Below are 16,712 nucleotides of genomic sequence, written 5' to 3'. Positions count from 1 at the left end.
GTGAAGATAATATTTCTGATAGAAGTATATGTCCTCAATATAAAGCAAACATATTTTATCACAATCCAATAGGGAAATAATGCAGAAACTGTCAGTCATACAGTAGGAGAGATTACATTATCAAAGTGATACACCTGTGACATATAGTCTAAAACCAAACTCAAAAGACACCAATTAACAGATAGCCTGGTTTATACTGTTACTATGTTGGAAATCATCCCATTCCTACATGAATATGAAACTGGTGATTTAATAGGCTTTTCACTTTTGTAATAATTCTTATCTATTCACTGTCAACAGAATATATATATGAAAATCTTTTAATCTACCTAATCTGAAAGTAATTCTATTCTGTTATCTATTGAAAGTCATACCTAATATTTGTACTATTTCTTTACTGTCACCATAACATACTTCTAGGGTGTCATATTGAAAAGACAGGCTCAAAGTCAATTCAGATGTTTCCTCTTGTGTTCTTAAAATGAAGAAATTCATTTTAGACAGTTTTAGGTTTCTACAAAAACAAACCTATATACAAAGAAAAAACAGCTAAGTTTGGAATAGTTAGAGACAGAACATGCTCTTAGTGTTAATACTGTCTATTTTACCAGAAGATAGTTTAAAAAATCTTTAAAATCACTACAATTCTAAAAATTATTCCCCATGAGTCCTGCATCCTATTTCTATATTCATGAAAAATAAAGATATATTAACTATTATGTGTGTGCATTCTAATAACTTTAAATAAAAATATTACAGAAAGTTATTTAATGGATTATATATTTTATATAAAGAATAAATATAAAGCATTCAATGAATGCTGACTATTAATATAGCTATTCTTTTACATATCGTTCTATTTTCCTTTAGAGCAAATCTAAGGAGAGTTGGTTAAGGATGTACCTCAAACACCTCAATATAAAGGTTATCCCTACTATCTTTGATACTAATACCAAGTACAACACTTTCATGTGATATGGTATTTTTAAACATTTTGAGTAAGTATCCTCTACAAATATATTTTGAGCATTTTGTTCACTAAAAGGCAATATAAAATCAAAGATTTGTAATCTTAGGCACAGAAATTCAATTAATTTCAAAAATAGAGTATACAGAATGTTTGTACATCAAAAACCAATTCACCCTGCCCTTTCCACAACAAATTCAACTGCTCTGTAATATCTAAATCTATTTACAACAAGCTTATTTCCCCTTATATCTTTCATTCTTTTCTATAATTCCAGGAGACTTGCATCTTATACCTCATAGTTTTATCCACAAGCCATTAATCCTATTTAACCTTTAAAATCAAGACCAAGCAAGTCTTACCTACCCCTGAAGCCTTTCAGACAGAACTCAGTATGAAATGTTATTGTTATGCTCTGAATTCCTGCAGTCCTTGTTAGATATGCAATCTCTTATTGTGATGGGTTGTTAACTCTGTTCAAGCATGTGCATCAGATTTGTCCCAATTGGAGGGTAAGCTCCTGAAGGGCAGGGAGCAAGAAGTCTTAGGTTCCTCCACAATGCCTAGATAGTACATGGCACATGACAGCCCTTTATTATGAGTACTATGCTGAGTAATAAAACGCAATGAAGAGTTGAATAACAATAAAAAATAAAAAGTTTTTCATTTTCTACTGAGTTTCATGTAAATTAATATTCTATAGTATAAATAATACATACTTTAAAGTAGTAAACAGTTACTGATTCTCTGACCGTGTCAAAGAACAAAATATTCGTAGATATGACTTCTTTATGATTGTGGTAATACAATTCATCAAGTACATTTTTAAATTTCCCATTATATCTCCAATCCAATGATTCAGGAAAGTTAAGGTAGCAAACCTCAGAGTGGGGGTCTCAGTCTAAGTCCTAATGTAAAATACAAAACTACACATGCTCCAATGTTGAAAGTGTATCTTATTTTCTTAAGTAATCTCTACACCCAAATGGGTCTGGAACTCACCACCCGAAGAAATCAAAAGTCGCATGCTCTACTGACTGAGCCGGCCAGGCGCTAGGAAACTGTATTTTAAACCAATATGAATCTAACTAAATCAAAATAACAAATCCTTAACTCTACTTGGTCTCAAAATGAACAGGACAGTTAAGGAAAGCTACTTTCACACTGAAAACAAAAACAACAATCAACAATTGACATGTTTTGATCAAAGTACTGAGCTCCTTAATTAATACCAAACGAAGACAAATCACTCTGACAATAGGTTGACCACTTCTCTTTCTTCTCTGTGAAATTAATAAAGGAGTGGTTGGAATTTCAACGTTTTAAAAACACTGTGCTTGGCAGGCCCTTCCAGACATTCCAATTTAAAATAATAAAGATCCTGTCGTACTCTCTCAGTCACAACCCAGTCCTAGGTTACTACTTCTAAGAACAAATTTGCTAAAGCATAACTGGTAGACACTGTGCCAAGTCATCTCTAAGCTTCAAATTTTGTCTTCGGAATTTGTACCTGTTATAAAGCAAACAGAAAAAGAAACCGAAAGAAATTGTGTTGCAGCCTAGATTAATAGTATTTTAGGTCTTTCCTTAAGAGTTCTTAATTAGTAGTAATCGATAAAAACTCACCTAGGTGTCTTGCTTCTCTTTCCTCCCCAAGGCCTTTAATAAAACCAGCTTTACAGTAAAACGTGTGTGCATTATTTTTAATAGCCTTTCTTGGGGGTAGAATTGGGAGAATACGTGTTACATTTCAATGGGGAGGTATTCAACTGTAAAATATGAAAAATGAAAGCTACTGAAACCAAGTAGGTACTTTGTGTCTTGTGGGTCCTATTGATTGGCCTTAAGATGTAAGAGAAGTGGAGAACAAGTACATAAAAACATTAAAAGGCAAGAGATCAGTGTCTTCTAAGAAACATTTCTTCCTACCTGTAAAAAGACAAGTGCTTTCTGACTTCATTGCATATTCCAGATCCCACGAGAGGGAGAAAAAAAGCAGAATTGCTTCTAATTCTGAGAAAGAAGTGGAGAAATGCGAGAGGAAGAGAGAAATGAAAGAGGGAAGACGAGAAGGAGAGAGGGAGGGGGAGGGACAGAGAGAGAGAGAGAAGCTCAGTATACACTGAAGGAAACCCCGAGAAATTTCACAACTCTTTGCCATAAATAGCCTTTCTTCTCACTCTGGATACCTCCTCCTTTACATCAGCAAGCTCAGCCTCCACGAGCAGAGAAGCACCATTCACAAATCCCTCCGTCACCCCTTCGCGCAACCCTACCCCTTGATGGCACCGCCTGTACGAGTCCCTGGGACACAAGCCAAAAGCTGAGGGGGCCCCAGGGTTTCACCTCAAGGCTGATTATCTTTTCAGGTGAGCCAAAGCATTGATTAGTCATGAGCGCGAACGCACACGAATGAGCGTGCACACACACACACACACACACACCCCTCCCTGGAGCCCTTGACGCGCCACCACAAAGCAATTTGTTCACACTAAGTCGCTGCCGTTCCTGCCGCCGCTGGGGAGGGTCTCGCCTCCAATCCAGGAAGCTAGCGCCTGAGGACCAGCAGGCGGACGCAAGAGGCGGTCCCGGCTCGGGCACTGCGGCTCCACCGGGAGCCCCGGGCTCCCCGCCCCCCCTTCCTCCTCCTCGCCGCCGCCCCCGCCCCGGCGCCCGCAGCCCCGGGCGCCAGCGCTGGCCGACCGCCCCTACCTGCGGGACACGAGCGGTGAGGGAGGGGAGCGGCCCGGAACCTGCGCCAACTCTTGCCTCTGGCCGGCCACGCTCCGCTTCGCCCTGGAGCTGCGACCGCGGCCACCCGGAGCAGAGCGCTCAGGAGCGCGGAGGAAAAGGCCACGCCGCGCGCGGGGAGTCGCGGGCCGGCAGCGAGCGGGCCCGTCCCCCCGCCCACCCTGCCCGCAAGGCCAGGTCTCCGCGCGGCGCACGCCGGGCCCGCTGCTAGCGCCCCGGGCCTGGGCGGGGGCTGCTCCAGGGCGACCCGGGCACGGCGCGGTCACCTGCCGGGCAGTCACCCCTCGTCCGCCGGGGTCTGGCCCCGGCGCAGCGGCGACGCAACGCGCGACCCTCCGGGCGCGGGGGCACCGGGGGCGTTACTACCTTGAAGGGCTCCGCGCCGCTTGTTAAGGCTCCTCCCGGGCACTCAGAAATTTATGTCTTCGGGGCACGGGGGTGTCTTTCCTGGTCCCTTCCTCTGCCCTCCCTCCCCTTCTCGGCTGTTGGGCTCCTTTTCTCCACTCCCAGTTGCACAGAGTCGAGCTGCGTTTTTTAATAATCCTCCTTCTCCTCCTGCCTGCGCCAGCAGAGCTGCTCTGCCTGAGCCACCGCTTCCCAGTCAGTCATGTTGAGAGAAGGAGAGAGAGAGAGAGACACGGATTGGCAGTCGGTCGGCGACTATTTGTGGTGAGAGAGAGAAGAGCAGAGCAAGAGGAGGGCAGGGGAGGGACGTGGGGAGGCGCTTCCAAGTATGTGAGTGCGCGGAGTGTGACTGTGTGAGGAGCGTCGGATCCACCTCCACGGCAGGCCGCGCTCCCCGACTGTGAAGGAAGGCGGCGGCGAGCGCGGCCTTTATAGGGAGTGGGGTGGGGGGAGAGTTCCTGAGTGGGGGGAGGGGGGAGGCTTCGAGGGCGGTGCCCAGCCAACTGCGTCTGCTGGTTGCCACGCGCGCATACTCATACATTAACGCGCGCACACCCAGGGCTGGCCCGTTGCTGAGTTTTCAAGGGAAGCCGTTTCCGACCGCGCTGACTTGGCTTTCCCCTAGCCCATCCTTGTGCGTGTGTGGAGTCCAAGTGCTTTGGTAGTTCAAAACAGAAGACGGGGAGTCTAAAGCAGTGCGAAAAGACCTCGGGGATGCTGAAAATGCACTGTATCTTTTCTCTCCAAACCACCAATGTTACCTTCTTTCTCTTCCACCTCTCAGCGAGGAAACTGTGAGGTTCTTTCCCCCTTTTTCCTTCTCACCCAATGTATTCATATACTAACATGTCTCTTCCCTCCATGGCAGCAAGGAAAGAAACCTGGCTTCTTTCCTCTAACCAAGTCACACTTCCCAGGAACCATTTACAGCAATCAGTTCTGTAGGATAATAGAAGCATTAGGACTGTGACCTGGAGTGGAACCTGTGTTCCTACACCTAAGGTCCTCGACCACATGGTAATTATAAACAGAACCAGCTACCATTTTGATATCATTTGACTGATGGCCCCTGAAGTAAATGTTGCAGCTTAGAGATGGGGAAGACTTCAGATGCATGGTGCTATTGCTTACCTGATTTATTTGTCCTGATTCTCTCTCCCGTTGTATTGCCTCATTTCCTTTCAGGTTTGCACTGGGTCCTGAACTCTTTCCCATCCATCCCCTTCTTTATATACACTCCAATATATTTATGTCTAGCAGGCAATACAGCAGATGGAGTGCATTTAACTGTGGGGCGGGGGGACATTTTTTAACCCATTCTGGTGCCATGTCGGATCATTTCTAGATAGATAATTCATCTCCAGTGTTAAGTTCGTACACCTGACATCACCTCCCTAACTAGCCTTCTGTGCACTTTGTGATCTGGTGCACTACTGTGTTGAGAAACAGTTTCTAGGAATCTAATCTAACTGGCCACAATCTGCTGAAATGTGAATGTATTGGGTGTAAAAGCAAGGTGTGCTTTTTGAATATTAGTGGTTGATGTGTATTTTGGCATGGATACAGCCCTGATTTGGGGTGACAGCTATGGAAAATTCTTTTTTTCATAAATGTGACAAAAGAAAGGAACATTTCAGTAGCTGGGGGAGAGGTGGAAAGGTTGATAATTAGTCTCTCCTTAGTAGTTCATGGCCATTGCTATGTTCACACGTTTTTTTTTTTTTCAAATGCTTACCCATTATGTATTCTCCATGTTACCGTTTTGACTCTGATTTTCCTTTCCCCTAGTTTCTTCATGCCTCATACAAAGAGTTTAGAGTCTATTAAAGTACATTAAAAGTGGCTTAAGCATATAATCGAGAAAAAGCAGCAAGGCTGGGACCAGTGGACAAATATATCAATAACATATAAATACAGGACATTTTAGCTCCTTTGATTAAGCATTGAAAAATACATGTACTAACAAAGGATGTTGGGATTTAACGTGTACATGTCCTTTGAAAAAAAGCTATTATAATTTCTTCAATTTTACAGACCAGGAAAGTCATATTTGGGGAGGGTAGGTAGTTAACGTTAGGTCACATACCGGTTAATCTATGCAATTGGAGCTCAACTTACTCTACTCCCATTCAGAACCCCTGGTTTAGTTGAAAGTCTTAACAGTTTCTTTAGCTTTTAGATAATTATGAAATAAGCTGATCCATAATCCTGTGGCATTTTCCTTCCATCTCCCTCCTACTTTTTCCAGTACAAGAAGGGATTATAAAATATTTATTTTTTAGAGTTAGGCAAGGATTTAAAAATCTTTAGTTGGACTTATAGATGAAAAATGTTAGGAAACTTTTCTCCAAAGTCCTTACTAAAGGAATCCCTCTATCACCGCAGAAGAAAATTCTGTAGAAGAGATATTCCTGATCTGAAAATTTGCACTCTGCCAGTAAATATGTGGGTTTTGTAAAAGATGCAAATAGACATTTTTCAAAAAAGTTATTTCCCCTTTAAGAACAATGCTCAATAATATTGGGCAAGTTTTTGGTGCTTTTTTGTCCCAGGTCTCTATTTAATAAATTGTCATCAATAATGATAATTTAATAGTGACTCTATAGTGCATACTTTTAAAATTATACATTTGACTAGATATTTCAAGGGCATTTTTGGTAACCACAACTGATTGTAATTTTCACACTCTCAGTTGCATTCATAATTAGTGAGAACCATGACAATCTGTCAATTGCCTTTATTCATTAAGGTATTAAAGAAGCCAACATTTCTCTCTTAATCTTCTAACAATTTTGCTTCCGACATAAAGTCTAGAATTCATATACACTACACCAGAAAGACATATGAAAATATACAACCTAAAACACTTCTGAAAAGTTGATTCATTTAACTATTTTGTTTTTTTTTTTTTTTGAAAAAAAATCTGTGCTGGAAACCGCATTTATAAATTCTAATGAACAACATTTCAGAAGTAAATGAATTATTCTCTTTCAAGATGATTTAATGTTTCGAGTAGAATTTCCCACTTTGCTACACTTTGAATGATACAGTTTTTGTTGTGATAGGAAAACAGAAAGTTAATGACTCTTTCCAATTTGTTCATTTTCATCTCTATGCTTGCTGCTGTTTGGTTCCCAAGTGCATATAACTGGCAAGTTCAATGAAGATTTGGCATTGCACCATTTGATGAAAGCAGAAAAATTAGGTTGCCAATTACATATGTGCCCCTTATGTGCACTGAATTCCCACTGAATGAAGTGATGAGCCAAATTAGAAATCCTTCAGTAATGGTACCTAAAAAGTGAAATTAGTGTCTAGGGAAGGTAAGGAGATAATTTTTCTTTACAATACTATTACTATAATGAAATGTATAAGATGTTTTAGAAAGTGAATTAACTTTAAAAATATTTGCAAGCAATATATAGATGAAGTATCAGAAAATAAATTTAAAACTTGCATTTCCTTTTTGCTGTCCTAGCTATTTTATCACCCTTTGATTTACTTCAGACCCTATCATAATTATCCAGTCTTTATGAAGAAAGGTAAAGGCCACTTCTTGCTTTAGCTTAATAGAATAAAATAAATGAAAAAAGAATTAAGTGCAAATTTGTTATTAACATTCTGAATTTCTCTCATATTGCTAAAAGGTAAATTATCCTTTTGTGATACTCTTGTAACATGAAAGTGGCATTATAAGTACCATAGAGCAAGAAGCTTTTAATGGAGATTAAAGCTGAAACTTGCACTTGGCTCGAGATCAAGGACTGATGAGAAGTGTACGATAGAAGACAGAAGGATTGACCCAATTGTAGTTAAGGGTCCAGAAAGCACAGGAAAAACTCAATTTTAATATGGTATTAATTGGGGCAACCTCCAGGTAGATGGAGCACAGTAGACAAAAATTTAAATAGAATTATCTTTTAGAAATCTGGTAATGGTGACACATACCTGGTAAATTGTCTTTTTGCAGCAGAAATCCTGCCCGGTACCAGAACCACAGGGTCTGTTCATGTTCTTCCTCTGTGAAGGAAACTAAAAGGCCAGCCAGGTCAACTGACCAGGATTTCAGAGAAGAATCCTTGGCAAAAGCTAAGCCCAGATGAATGGGTTATAATCAAAGACAGCTTTGAACTTTGATCTTTGAACTACACAGACACCAAGGATCCATTCCACAGGCAAACGTGATAGCAGGACTACTCAGGTAAATGTATAACACCCACTGTCCTTGTCACTGGGCTACCATGTCCCAGGTTTACAAAGTGAACCAAATTCTAAGCCCATTTAACTGTCTGAGAGATGGTAAGCCGAGGGTGTGGAGAGGCATCACTTACCCAGCAACTGAGGTAGTCCTGACTTTCCAGGGGAGACTATCCAGTTTAGGAAGCTGAAAAAAAGGGCACCTGGGTGGCTCAGATAGTTAAGCGTCTGCCTTCAGCTCAGTTCATGATCTCCATGTCCTGGGATTGAGCCCCATGTCTGGGCTCCCAGCTCAGCAGGGAGTCTGCTTCTCCCTCTGCCTCTACCTCTCCCGCTGCTTGTGCTCTCTCTGTCTCTCTCCCTTTCAAATGAATAAATAAAATCATTAAAAAAGAAAAAATAGAAAGCTGAAAAAAGTTGAAGTTGTCACAGGAGGCAAGAACTGACATCAACATTAATGGTCTCTGAATTTATGCCTCTATTTTTTAAAAAGGGGAGGTAAACTGTATTAAAAATAATGTTTATCAACATAAAACCAAATGAATTTTTATAAGCAAATTCACCAGTAGGCACTTTTCCTTTCACATAATTTCCTTCTTTTTGTTTATACATTCAGATGTGATTAATGAGGTCTTTTGGAATATGACTTCGGGATTTCTCACCTTCACATGAGGTAATTTTCATGTTCAAATACTTTTTTTTTCTGACTGCAATATTACAAAAAAATATTTAACCCAATTAATTGGTTAATTTTTTGATGTCTCTATGGGTTACAACTATGAAAGTGATTCTTTTCTTGAACTTTTGAATTGTTTATTATGATTATACCCAGGCATCTATGTGTTTGTTGGCATTTTACTAAAAGAAATAGAACCTGACACATTTTTTTAGAAAAATAATCAGTTAAATCATCTCTAAAAATAGTGTGTTGATAAAATCTGAAACTATAACAATAAATCTATAAATCATATAAATAGACCTAATAAAAATAATAATAGAAGAAATGTAACAAAGTTGTAATAGTACTTTTGTACTACTTAGGTATATAGTAAAAACAGACAATGCAAATAAAATAATCTAAACCTTGTTAAACCAGTATTTAAGCAGGTTGGAAACTGGTCTTACCATCTGTCAGTTTCTATACTGGCAGTTTCACAAATGAGATCTCTCTTTAACAAAACATCACAGCAGGAGATACAGACATGTGAATTGTAATTAAAATGTGAAAAATGCATTTCCTAGTTTCTGTCATTTGTATAAAGCTACTCTTATGTTGTGAAGTTCTAGACATATGGAATTATGCAAAATGAAAGTCATTTTTATTTTGCCAAATCTATACATTGTTTGACCAAAACTTTTACTTCAGTAATAACTGTACATGCTATCATGAATTAAAGTGTTTTTTTTTCCTTATGTCTGGTTCACTCAGTAATGAGATTCAATTATTTTTAATCATCCAAATGTAGAAGATGAAGAGAAATAATTTGTATGTTTTTATGCATCTAGATCTGCTTAGAACTAATTTTATTGCTTTGTAATACTTACTTACCATTATATTATGTAAATAAAAATAATATTGAATTTTATTCACTTTCTGGAAAAAAATAAACCTAAATAAGATGAATTTTCAGTCCCCATCTTCAACATCTTGGATGTTTTCTAGAAATTTAAGTTAATGTTAAAGATAGCAAGTATTCTTGACCTTTGTCATTATGGGATTTATTATGTGCATGTGTATTGTATATCCAAACCCATTCACATCCTAAACCTACTACTTGGGGTATAACAATGCACTCTCTTCACTTCCAACTTTTCCTCCAAATGTTAACATTTTAACCAACAAGATGGGTATTGAGAAAGGAGTGAGTTATTAAATCAGCATGTAATTGTTTCAAGTATGGCTGTCACAAAATATCCTATCCCATATGTACCTCTTACAATGAGATGTTGAAACCATTCTGAGTGGTAAGAATTATGTCCCTTCTCCTTGAACCTGAGTCAGTTTCACCAATAAGTAAAAATAATGTTATGTAATTTCCTATGGCAAGTCACAAAATTGCCATTCACTTTCTCCTTGTTCTCTTGAGACAATTGCTCTTGGAACCTAGTCACTTGCTATAGAGACTATGTAAAGACCCACATGGAAAAGAACTGATGCCTCCAGCCCTTGGCACCATCTGACAGACTCCACAGGCACCCAGTACCAAATTGTAAGCCACATAAGTAAGCCATCTTGGAAGTAGACCCTCCAGCTTCAAATCTAACCACTCCAGCCAGCCATGTGGAGCAAAGACAGGCTGTAGTCATTTTTTTACTGCTGCATAATGAATTTGCCACATAGTGGCTTAAAATAAAATTCAATTTATTAGATCACAGTTCTGTGGGTCAGATTCTTGCAAGATGTGGCTAATTCTCTGTTCAGTATCACAAGCCTGAAATCAAGGTGTTAACCAGGCTGAGTTCTTATCTGGAGGATCCGGGGTACAAATAAGCCTCCAACTCTTTCTGGTTGTTGGCAAAATTCAGATCTTACAGTTGCAGTACGAAGGTCTCTGTTTCCCTGACACATGGCTGCTTTCTCCTTCAAGCCAGTAACAGCAGCTTTGATCTTTCTTATACTTCAAATCTTTAACTTTGTCTTCTTCTCCCAACCAGAGAAAATTCTCCCACTAGACTCTAAGCCAATGGTGGGCTCATGACTGATTTATTCCTCATTATATTCCCAGTGCCCAGTTGAAGCAAAATATTTATGTGTGCTCAAGGGAGAAAAGGGGTGGTACATATGACTGATGATTTACTCTCTTTATCATTTCTTGAAAATTATATGTAATGGAGAAGGCTTCTCGTTCATTATTCCTTCAAGAGCCTTTATTTTCCTCCAAACTATTGAAAGTCTTTCATCTTTGAACATCTTTCGTATAGAAAGCTCCATTGTGGAGGGTCCTTCTGCATGTCACTATCTGCATATGACATGTAATGTTGAGGCTGGAGTGGTGAGAGACAGATATAAGTAGAGACTGTCTTTTGGAGGTCCAATTTATCTTGAGGATTCCACTTTGTCCCAGCCAACTCCCCATCCACACAGCTTTTCTTCCCAGTTCTGTTGCTCTCAGTGACTTAAAAAGTGCAGTGGCACTGGACTTCCATAGACTTTTAAGCTCCCACAACTGCATCATAAGATCTAATCCCCATAATAAATCCCTTAGTCCATATTACTCATATTACTTCTGCTTCTCTGATGAAATACATACTTACAAGGATATATTTTGTGGAAAGAATCAAAAGACTACTGAGGATTAGATGTGGATGGTGAGGAAAGGAAAGAGTCAAAGATGACTAAACCATAAATTAACATAATTTTAGTGATTTCCTCCTTTTTTAAAACATTTCTTCCATTTGGCTTGCGGGACACCACAGTCCCGTGTTTTTATTCCAAACTCTCTCCCTATACATTTTCGGTCTCCTCTGCTGGATTCAGCTTACCCCCATGACCTCTACATCTGGAGTGTTCGAAGACTCAAGACTTAAATTTCTGTTTTCTATTTATACCCACTCTTTTGGTGAGCTCATTTAGACTTGGAGTTTTGGTGCCATCAGAATGCTGATGACATCCAAGTTTCTATATCCAGCCCTGAACTCCTAATTCATGTCTACCTGCCCACTTGGCATTCCTGCTTCTATATAGAAACATCTCAAGCTTAACATATACAAAGTCTTCTGGATTCCTCTCAACACCTCTTCTGTACGTAGTCTTCCCTATCTCAATGTCCACTCTATTCTTCTGATTGTGTTACAGGTGTTTGGGTCATTCTTTGTTTCTCTTTTTCTTTTACAATGCACAGCTAATGTGTCAGCACATCCTGTTGGCGTTATCTTCACATTATATAGAGTATTCAGCCATTTCTCCAAACTTCCACTGCTATGACCCAGTTTAAGCCACCATCATGTTTCACCTGGGTTATTGTGATAGCATTCTAAATCTACATCTACCTTTGTCCCTCACAGTAATATTATCAACACAGTAAGCAACATTATCATGGTAAAATCTAAGTCAGATCATGCCACTCTTCTGTTCAAAATTCTCCGATGGCATTTTACCCCATTCAGAGTAAAAGTTGTTAGAAAGGTCTACAGGCCCTGCATTTCATAATACCCCTCCCACATCACCACTATTTGCTGTTGCATTTCCCTCTGTGAATTTAATTCCTGGATACGTGCAGGAGTCCCTTCTTTCAGACTTTGTTCAAATGTCACTTCAGTGAAGCCATCGCTGGCTATTTTATCTAAAACAGTAATTCCACCACACACACATGTTTGCATCCACTTCTGAGCCCCCTTACTTGTTTTATTTTTCCTTAGCACTTATCCCTATCTAAAACAGTGTATAGGGGCACCTGGGTGGCTCAGTCAGTTAAGCATCTGCTTTTAGCTCAGATCATGATCCTGAGGTCCTGGGATCAAGTCCTCCCTGCTCAGCAGGGAGCCTGCTTCTCCTTCAACCCCTCCCCATGCTCGTGTTTATGCTCTCTCTCTCTATCAAAAATAAATAAGTAAAATCTTAAAAAAATAAAAGTGTATATTTTAAATCTTTATTCTTGTTTATTGTCTGTTTTCCCACTAATACAAAAGATAATGAGGACAGGATTATTTCTGTACCCACCCCTGTGCCTAGAGGAGTGCCTTGTACATAGTGAACCTCAATAGTATCTCTTAAATGAATAATGAATCACTGAATCAAACACAAGACCATATATTCAATGATAGAGGCACATACAAGAAGTGCAACAAGGGCATAAGAGGGTTTCAACACTATCTTCACTGACTTTTCTGAAAAACAAGCAAATTCTTGCCATTTTGTACAAACTTTTACAAAAGTTTTTCTGTATTTTTTCTAATTTCAGGATTTATGAGGCATGTGGTAATTGAGAAATGTGTCTTCATGGTGATTCTAAAAGCAGATGGCATTCATTCATTTATTCATTCAGTCCACAAATATTTACTGAGCGTCTACGATGTGCCAGGAGCTAAATACAAAGGTGAATAATAAATGTTCACAAATTTTAGTTAAGCATTGGCAATATGCTAGGTAGAGTGTTAAACTATGGAGATAGAGAAGTAAAAGATATAGTCCAGACAGCTGATAATCTAATAGGAAAGATGAATAAATAAAGAGATAATTACCAAGCTGTGTGATGAGGGCTACAATAAAGGCAAAACAGGATTTTAAAAATTATATACTGTAGGTATAAACAACCCAAACTTAAGGCATAGGTTGTCAAGGAACGATTTTTATCAGATGTTATATCTGGCTTGAGTTCTAAAATATATATCATGCGGGCTCCTGGGTGGCTCAGATGGTTAAGCGTCTGCCTTCGGCTCAGGTCATGATCCCAGAGTCCTGGGATCGAGTCCCGCATTGGGCTCCTTGCTCCTTGGGAGCCTGCTTCTCCCTCTGCCTCTCTCTCTCTCTCTCTCTCTCTCTCTGTCTCTCATGAATAAATAAATTAAAAAAATCTAAAAATAAATAAATAAAATAAAATAAAATATATATCATGCTTGACTATATAAACTTTGTTAGATAAGTGGCAACAAAATATTTCATTCTTTGAGTTTAATAAATATTTGTTGATTTTTACTATTCAAATAATCTTGGGCTAGGGAATATTATTTTACTAAACATTAAATTTATAAAACTTTTTATTCAATTTAATTAACATGGTATTATGTTAATTTCAATATGATTCAATAATTCTATATACGAAACTATTTTTAATCTACACATTTTATTTTTTTATTTTTATAGTTGAAATAAGATGAGATTGCTAACTCAAAGTCTTAAATGTTTTTCCAGATTCACATGGACATAATGGAAAATACTTAGGCCACCTATGTACTTGAGAATCTCTGTTCATGAAGAATAACACAGTGGACACATATTCCTGAGAACCGTAACAATGAAAAATTACAAGAGCATTGTGTGTTGGAAAAGTTGTTTGCGTTCTGTGTTTGGTGCATACCCTGTGGCTACTACTTAGGGAACACACCAATCAGAAATAGACGGGAAGAACAATCACAAGTTTAAATTGAATCAAGAGAGTCTTCCTGAACTCAAATGGTTACGCTAATATGCATATTTCACTCAATATTTTTATATGTCATAAATTTTTTGAGGCAGTTCTATTTTTATATCCTGCATAAATGACAGCCTCAAAATATAGGTCAGGGTGTTACTAACTGCTTAGAGCAAGTACACACTCAGGAAATTTCTTTTCCTAAAGATCTAGCTTATGAAAGATAGATGATTGGACTTTTTGAAATTTAGATGCAAAGTTATAAAATATCTAAAAGTCTATATCTTATAGATATATAAGCATTGGCTGTAAACAATGAGGATCTGCCTAAAAATAATTCATAGCTAAAATTTTAAGGATTATACATTAACTTAGATCTTTTAGAAATATCAGATCATATAGCTATAGGATTAGATTACCTATAAAAAGTAATGTTTTCCTTGTAATTATAATGTCCAGATTAATACTGCATTATTTGCAATAACATGACTCACCTGCTTTTCCAAGTCAGAGCATGAGACTGTGATTTTTATGTTATCCGTTCAATTTGGTATTTTCCTTCTAATGAAGGCACATTCTGTGAATGTGAACACACATTCACTGTGTTAATGTTCAGTGTTCTAGAAAAAGTATGCCTAGAGCCTCACTGGTTAACTACTTGAAAAAAAATTTAAGGGAAACCTATGTGCTGAAGCATATAGAATGTGCTACCATATTAAATATATGTTGATTAAAACAAATTTAAAAAGAGAGTGGTTTTATATCTTTAGGGCAATAGCAAGTTATGCCTCAACAATCTGCATGAATTTATGTCCCTGAACATTCTTCCACTCAATACACTGTAAAACTCATAGAGTATTACTAGTACCCTTACATTTTTGAAAGACAGAGCTCACCTAGTTTTTTTTCTTAACTGTTAAAAATGTTAAGATGTTTATAGTTATTTAATTCAGGTAACTGCAGGTATTTAATTTTTTTGCAGGAAATATAGCAGTACACAAATATCTCTACATAATACTTTTGAGAGGAAAGTTTTCCTTGCTTTTAAAAAAAATAGCAAATGTTTTTAAAGGCAAGTAAAATATCTCTCCTTTGTTTTCTATACCTTCAATAATTTCTTTTCTTTCTTCCTCTCTTCTTCTTGCTACTCCTTTTTCTTTTCTTCTCCTTGTTACCATCCCTCCCACTCCTCTTTCTTTTTCTTCTTTACTATAATCACAGTGGCTACCTTCCACAGAGGCCTTACTCACATGGTAGATACTGTGTTATTTCTTCAAATGTCTTAATCAAAATGGATACATTTTGAAATATAACCAAGCACAAGATGGACTACTCTCTTACTAACTCCTTGATTGAGTTAAGCATGTAACTCCATTTTTAAGAATTAAGCTACCAGTCGAATACATTATTTCCAGCATCTGGGAGCCTGCCTCCAGATCTTTAGACCAGTGTTCCATAGGATGGTATCTGGCAGAGTTTTTCAGGGAATATATACGCTGGTTAGGCAGTGTGCTAATGGCATCCTAGAAGTAGGGTCACCATTGAATTCTTTTCCTTCACATTCTTCTATATTCATAAACTAGCCTTGCTCAAAAGAGAAGAAGTATGATTAGGTGGTGCACATCTCACTTCAAAAAAAAACAAAATAAGAAAAACTAAAAACTGAGGGGAAAAATCATACAACTGACTATTGCTTAAATAGAAGATATATCTTATAAAAAAGAAAAATATGGTCCTACAGTGTAAATAAGAAAAACATATATGGACATAACTTACCCAATAAAAGGCCATAAAATGTAATGATTAAGATCACTGGCTTTTCAGGTTGCACAGAACTGACATCAGTCCTTGCTCCACATTTTACTAGCAGAGCGAGTTTGGGTAAGTTACTTAACTTTGCTAGTTCTTAATTCCCACATATATGAAATGATGGTTGTAATAGTATTTACCATCACTGGGTGTTTAAGGGAATTAAATAAGAGAGCATGGAAATGTTCAGCACAGTACCTGCCCAAGTATGCAGTATATGGTATCTATTGTTATTAATTTGCACCAAAGCCATATTGCTAAATCAGCGAATATATAAATTCTTCCAACTTACTGTGCAACTAAATACATATAAAACTAACTCCAGATTACCCTCTGTAATTGAAATAAGTGTTGAAAACATGAATTACTTTTTTTTTTTTTTTTTTGGAATTGGCCAGCATATAGCTAGCTTCATTTTCCAAACGTAACATCTATTAAGAAGTAGCATGTTTCCCAGTGGTCAACAAATACTTAATGGAACACTCAGGATTTGTCAATCACTATCCTAAGAC

General features: G+C 38.1%; 1 protein-coding gene and 1 long non-coding RNA gene across 6 annotated transcripts in view; one reads left to right on the top strand and one right to left on the bottom strand.

The window, feature by feature from the left end:
• Positions 1-4,319, bottom strand: part of CCSER1 (coiled-coil serine rich protein 1) — a 734,167-nt gene extending 729,848 nt beyond the window's left edge. For all 4 annotated transcript variants that reach the window (XM_027600507.1, XM_027600509.1, XM_027600508.1 and 1 more), the window contains exon 1: positions 4,085-4,319. The gene's annotated coding sequence lies outside the window, so the exon portion shown is untranslated. The remainder of the gene's footprint in view (positions 1-4,084) is intronic.
• Positions 4,320-4,327: 8 nt separating this feature from the next.
• On the top strand, positions 4,328-15,092 carry LOC113925856. Of its 2 annotated transcripts, XR_003521074.1 has the most exons (7): positions 4,328-4,387; positions 4,992-5,140; positions 7,263-7,446; positions 8,094-8,324; positions 8,937-8,993; positions 13,222-13,356; positions 14,172-15,092. It is a non-coding gene; the product is annotated as an uncharacterized LOC113925856 (long non-coding RNA). The 2 variants fall into 2 exon arrangements; XR_003521075.1 differs by lacking the exon at positions 7,263-7,446.
• The last annotated feature ends 1,620 nt before the right edge of the window (positions 15,093-16,712 follow it).

The sequence above is a fragment of the Zalophus californianus genome, chromosome 2, assembly GCF_009762305.2.
Source record: "Zalophus californianus isolate mZalCal1 chromosome 2, mZalCal1.pri.v2, whole genome shotgun sequence".
Taxonomy (NCBI): domain Eukaryota; kingdom Metazoa; phylum Chordata; class Mammalia; order Carnivora; family Otariidae; genus Zalophus; species Zalophus californianus.
Note: the sequence above shows the minus strand (reverse complement) of the source record. Positions and strands in the feature narration are given on the sequence as shown.